The sequence below is a fragment of the Eucyclogobius newberryi genome, unplaced genomic scaffold (genome assembly GCF_026437365.1).
Source record: "Eucyclogobius newberryi isolate DKJ021-1_F unplaced genomic scaffold, fEucNew1.0.hap1 SCAF_16, whole genome shotgun sequence".
Taxonomy (NCBI): Eukaryota; Metazoa; Chordata; class Actinopteri; order Gobiiformes; family Gobiidae; genus Eucyclogobius; species Eucyclogobius newberryi.
In genome coordinates this window covers 5,207,115-5,212,888 of record NW_027315790.1, presented here as the reverse complement: position 1 = coordinate 5,212,888, position 5,774 = coordinate 5,207,115, and the positions used below count along the sequence as shown (strand labels likewise).

Genomic DNA, 5,774 nt, shown 5'->3' with positions numbered 1-5,774 from the left:
TTCAAGAGCTCATCGATAAGCATACGGATGATGTTTATTTATACAGATGGGTCTAAGGATCCTGAGAGTGGGCAAACAGGCGCTGCTTATTTCATACCTGACCTGGAGATAGCAGACAAGAAGAGGTTTACAGACTTTGGGGGTTCATCATCTATTAGTAAATATCTTACATATTGTAAATATACATATTCACATCCTGCACCATATTTTTGTCTCCTGTGTTGTGTATTAAATTGTGTCCCTCCTCCCTCTAGTGAGTTACTCCCATAAAAAGTGGTATAAAATCATACATGCTACACCATGCATCATGCAGTCACGCAGTCGCGGCATCTGTCCTGTGATGCCATGAGGGATGAGGGATGTTGGAGAAATGCAGAGGAGAGTCAGTTTGAATTGTAGGCACAAACCTCTTTAGTATGTCACTGTGTTATGTGTTTTTGGGCTCATCTGGTTGATGAAGGTACTGTTTGATTGCAGACACAATAGTTGGCACCTCTGCCATGGCCCCTTTACCTTCATCTCCACACACCAGCTTCTTGGAAATACAAGGGATTTCTCTGAATCCAAATGTCTCAAGCCTGCATACATGCTCAGTAGTAATGGGATGATTCCACATGGTTTTGTTCATAGCAGGACAGAAGAGCAGAGGGCGGCTCATGTCCCACGCTCTCACCACACATGTAAGCAAATTGTCACAAATCCCATTGGCAATGTTTGCAAGCGTATTGGCGTCCAAAGGTGCGATAATGAACAGATGTGCCCAGCGCCTCAGCTCAATATGCAGCACTGGGTCAGACTGTTGTGTCCACGCCCATTCATCTGAGTCACTGTAGATTTTCACTGGAACATCTGCAGGGTCGTAGAAGTGCTTGGCGTGTTCTGTGCTGACCACTCTTACATTAACCCCTGACAGCTTGAGAAGCTCAGACACCAGAAGAGGAAGTTGCAAGACCGCTACACTCCCTGTCACACCAACAAGGACATTAAAAACATTGCTGGATTTATCTAAACATGTTTGTGAACCTGAAGCTGTCTCCTCTGTCTGCACCCCTGCTACTGCAACTTTATCTTCTTTTAGGATTAGGCATTTTTGTTCCTTTGTGGTGACCTCAGAGATATTTATTGAAGTCATCTCTTCCATAAACCTGGTCTGTTGTCGGTCAGGAGATTCACAAGGCTTCTTGGTCTGTAGAACCTCGACGTAGTGCCATTTTCTTAGGGTTCATGACGACAGGTGTGATAGTAATTGTGGTCATACTTGAAGTAGTCTTAATCTCAGTAAATCTGCAACGACTTTGAGTGCTTGATAACTCTCTGGAGACTTCTTCTTCTTGTTTGTTTTATGGCAGTTGGTATCCAAGCGTTACATCACCACCACCTACTGTAGTGGTACATCTTAGACTTTAAACTTTATTCGTTCTTCATCTTCTTTGGTTGTTGTTGTTGTTGTTGTTGTTGTTGTTGTTTTATGGCGGTTGGCATCCAATTGTTGCATTACCGCCAGACTTTATTCCTCAGACTTTTCGTAGTCCTCAGACTGTCGTAGTGCGTTATGGCAGCTGGTATCCAAGCGTTACATTACCTCCAGACTTTATTTAGACCGCCTATACTTCAGACTTTATTCTTCAGACTTTATTCTTCAGACTTTATTCTTCAGACCTTATTCTTCTGACTTTATTCTTTAGACTTTATTACCCCCCCCTCACCCCCCACCCAACCCCAAACTTTATCCGTTTGATGAAATCTCAAATCAAGCATATTATCATTACGTGTATGGCCTTTGGCAGGATTTCATGAGTCGTTGTGATACTGGACGGCATCTCTATCAAATACAGGGTAGTGTTGGTCCTTGCGGGTCCATGGGCAGAACGCGAGGGAGGAAAGGGCCTTTGCCCGCATGAAGGATGGGCCATACTGGACTCAATTGGTCACTGAGTAGGACAGGCAAACATCCGACCGGCCTGTGTAATCACTGTCAAGTGCCAGAGATTGTTGAGCACGTGTTGATTTGCTGTACGGCCTATGAAAGAGAAAGCACAGGGTTGGTCTTGTGGTTTCAGAATAATAGGCAGGACTTCCATCTGCGGAATATTCTTACATCCAGTCACAGGGTTTGTGTAAGGCTGTAGTTGCTTACTTATACAACACAGGGTTGGGTACACGTTCATAGAGTTGGGGTGTGTTGAAGGATGTGCCGAGGATGAGGAGGAAGAGGATAATCTAATGTTCTTGGAATTTGTGGGCTTTGAAACACCAAAGTAGTAGAAGGAGAACTGAAGAATGGAGTCTATTGGATCTAAATAATACAGTCCCAGACTTCCTACTCCCCAGACACTTCACCCAACTCCTCCAGGGGGATCCCAAGGCGTTCCCAGGCCAGCTGAGAGACATAGTCCCTCCATGGGTCTTCCACGGGGCCTCTCGTGGGACATGCCCGAAACACCTCTCTAGGGAGGCACCCAGGAGGCATCCGGAAAATATGCCTGAGTCACCTCAGCTGGCTCCTCTCGACGTGGAGGAGCAGCGGCTCTACTCTGAGCTCCTCCCATGTGACTGAGCTCCTTACCCCATCTCTAAGGGAGCGCCCAGCCACCCGGCGGAGGAAACTCATTTTGACCGCTTGTATCCGCTTGTATCCGCGATCTTGTCCTTTCGGTCATTACACAAAGCTCATGTCCATAGGTGAGGGTAGGAATGTAGATTGACCAGCAAATTGAGAGCTTTGCCTTTCGACCGCTGCACCGATCCGCCTGTCAATCTCACGTTCCATTCTTCCCTCACTCGTGAACAAGACGCCGAGATACTTGAACGCCTCCACTTGGGGCAAGGACTCCCCACCCACCTGGAGAGGGCAAGGCGCCTTTTTCCGGTCGAGAACCATGGCCTCGGATTTGGAGGTGCTGATTCTCATCCCAGCCGCTTCACACTCACATGCACTGGGACGCTGCAAACCGTCCCAGTGCATGTTGCAGGTCCGGGTTTGATGGAGCCATCAGGACAACATCATCTGCAAACAGCAGAGATGAGATCCTGTGGTCCCCAAACCGAACACCCTCCAACCCCTGACTGCGTGGCGGTAATGTAACACTTGGATACCAGCCGCCATAAAACACCATAGAAGATTAAATGGTCACACTACACTTCATTCCATGGCCCATGTGATGTCATGGTTGCTTGGTATGATGTCATTGTAATTAAGGGATGCCATGACATCATAGTTGTTAGGGTGGGGGTGGGAGTCGTCTTCTTTGGCGTTTTATGCTCGGTTGTTATTCAAGTGTTACACTACCGCCACACCCACTTTCTTCTTTTTCTTCTTCTTCTTTGGTGTTTTATGGCAGTTGGTATCCAACTGTTACCTTACAACCACCTACTGTAGTTGCACGTCTTAGACTTCTTTTTCTTCTTCTGTTACATTACCGCCACCTACTTCTTCTTTTTCTTCTTTGGTGTTACATTACTGCCACCCACTATTCAATTCAATTAAATTCATTGTTGTAACACCCAAAATTACAACAACGGTTGCCTCTGAGGGCCACAGTAAAAAACAAATCAAGCAATGTTTGTGGTGGCGGGAGACGATGTTCCAGTGTCCTCTGTCTTTAGACCCTCCTTCTTGGCCAGGAAAAACTACAAAAAACCTCCTTGGGAAAAAGTAGAAACCTGGAGGAGTTCCACAGTGAAGGGGGGATCTGACTCCTACAGACGGACCGACGGACGCCAGGGAGACAGCGGAGCTGGACCCACTCAGACGGAGAACCAGTTCATCAGGAGGAGAACCAGCTCTTTCAGGTAGATGAAGGACCGTCCATACGTGGTAGAGACCGCTTCACCAGGAGAGGAGCATCTGGGTCCACAGGTCCTCGGAGTGAGAAAAAGAAAAAGAAAAGGCAATGAACAGTTTGCAAGTGGAATTAAATATTAAATATTGTTTGATAGAATAAGTGGTCAGAAGAAGAGGATAGTGCTCAAGCTGCCAGCACTGTGTCTTAGACTTTAGACTTTATTCTTCAGACCCTATTCTTAGACTTCATTCTTTAGAATGATTGCTCGGCTAGAATCTTTGACTCTCTGAATGGGGAATGAATCTACTCTGACTCCTATGTAGCGCGTTTTCTATTTCTATCCACTCAGGACCTTTTGTTCCAAGATATCTTCCTGCAGCAATGATCCTGGTCTTTTCAGCTCTCTTTTGTGTTTGAGCAGTACAGATAATAACATCCAATATATAAAACCATCCAAAATATAACCAAGATATCATCAGCACTCTCAGAGGTTTCACCCTTGGAGACTTCCTTAGGAGCTTTAGCCTGGCTGTGATCAACGCTGGCTTCTCTCACTTCGCTCTGGCTGTGAGCAGTGCTGGCATCCCTCACTGTATCCACTTTCACCTCTTTACTTGACACTTTCTTGACTGTATCCTCATAGGATATACCTTGAGATACTTTAATTTAATTGACTTTAATTTTTTGCACTTCAGCAGCCCCTTTGCTAACTTCACATCCCCTGTAGGCAGAGCTATGTTCTTTCCCTCAGTTACAAAATTGCAGTTTTACTCCTTCATCACATTTCCCATACTCGTGATCTCCTGCACATTTACCACACCTTTGCTTCCCTCTGCAGACTGCTGCTATATGACCAAAGCGTTGGCATTTGAAGCAACGTAGGGGCGATGGAACATATGGCCTTACTTCATAGCCCATGAATCCAATGAACACTTTACCAGGCAGGCATTTTTTACGTCAAGTTTTAACATTATAGACAGACTGTCACATCTTTCTCCAAACCAGGTCGTTTTCAATCGCCTGGTATCCTCAACCTTTGCTCCTGATAAATTCTCCTTTACTTCATCCACAGTCACCATCGTAGGGATGCCTGTGATAACTCCTCTGACCATGTTTCTTTCAGTATCTGAAACGACAAACCTTCTGACTTCTAACCTCGATCGCTTTCCTTTGCTGAGCTTTGCACACAACAAGCAGCAAGTCATTTCTAAGAGCTCTCGCATCTTTGATCTCTCTTACTTAGGCTCGACGTCAATGCCACAGGACTCCACTCCTTAAAGGACGCATCATCCTGTGCAAGCTTTATGATCACCTTACACACTTTGCTCTCATCCCCGATATCAGTAGATGGAGGTAATGTAACACTTGGACACCAAAGAAGAAGAAGAAGAAGAAGATGAAATAAAGACATTATAGACCATTGTCAGTGACATCACATTCTTTTTGTCCTGGGTGGCAAAATCAATCAAATCAATTAAACAGCTGTTTCTCTCATTTAGAGCTGATTACACAATTTTAGCCTTATTTTCCTCAGATTTTTAGTCATGCCAATAACGATGATGAAATTCTTTTAATTCTAATTTATTTTATAGGACATGGTCAGAGTTGTGAGGTGTTGATGATGTCGCTCTACGAATTTTATCCACCATGACTGACTAAGCGGCACCTTTGGAGCCTCTGGGGGGGGGCTTGTTTTGGATGGCCAGAGCATGGGGCAGGACCTGGGCTTCATCAATGGAAATAACTGGCAGAGTAAAGGCAGTCCTCCACCAGCACATGCTCATTTTGGCTGGAGAGTAGGTTCTTTGGCCCTATCATGCAATTTGAGGCCACCTTTTTATCCACATGAAAAAAAATACTAAAATACAGTAAATTACCTCTAACCTGGTAAAGATCAGCACCCATTTTCTGTACAATCTTAGGACACCAGGAGAAAACACACACCAAAACCTATTTTCAGATTTCAGTCTGTTCTCATACTTTTACAAA

The 5,774-nt window shown here is 45.1% G+C and overlaps 1 pseudogene; it reads right to left on the bottom strand.

The window, feature by feature from the left end:
- Positions 1-405: 405 nt before the first annotated feature.
- LOC140362282 (phosphopantothenoylcysteine decarboxylase pseudogene) lies at positions 406-1,132 on the bottom strand (annotated as a pseudogene).
- Between the last annotated feature and the right edge of the window lie 4,642 nt (positions 1,133-5,774).